Source organism: Nanorana parkeri, unplaced genomic scaffold (genome assembly GCF_000935625.1).
Source record: "Nanorana parkeri isolate BGI_ZX_2015 unplaced genomic scaffold, ASM93562v1 scaffold239, whole genome shotgun sequence".
Lineage (NCBI taxonomy): Eukaryota > Metazoa > Chordata > Amphibia > Anura > Dicroglossidae > Nanorana > Nanorana parkeri.
The window spans coordinates 1-671 of record NW_017306507.1 but is presented as its reverse complement, the minus strand read 5'-3'; positions in this window follow the sequence as shown (position 1 = coordinate 671).

The following is a 671-nucleotide window of genomic DNA, read 5'->3' as shown; positions in this document are numbered from 1 at the left end:
CGTGAGAGCAGCTTTCCCACATTGACAGCCTCACGCTGCGTCGGGATTGCGGCATTGCGCCCATGCAGAAGAAGGTCCTCCTCCCTGCACTCATCACCAGGACCCCGGGGTTGCTCCTGTCCACCTGAAATTGTGACATTTTATATCCGGGGTTTAGCTGGCCTGGAACAAGATTCACAAGATTCCAAACCCAGACTGTCCAGGTGAATCCCAGGCAGATGGCAACCCTAAAAAGCATGGGGTCCGGTAAATGCAGTTTTTGCGATGGAGAAAAAAAACTGTATGGGCACCATCCGCTCCGTACTGCTCTGATCAGGAGATACTTACCTGACAACTTCTCTTGTGTTTACATGCAGCCGGCTAATGTGCATTGGGCCTCTATGCTTCCCAGATCACTTTTTCCTGTGTTTAGTTGTTGCTCGGCTTAGTCGCATTTATACATGTATGGCTCACCCCCGAAGGAGCAACCAGAATAACCCAGGTCACCCATAGTGTGTCTAGGGATTTTAGCAACCAGTTGCCCCGTTAGCATTAAAAGGAGAACTATGAGGTGAGTGCTTTTCACTCACCTCATAGTTCTAGCCGACCTGTGACAATGAGACTGTCACAGGTCGGCTCAGTAGATCGGGAGGTGAGCGAACACATACCGGCGTTCGCTCACCTCTCGATCC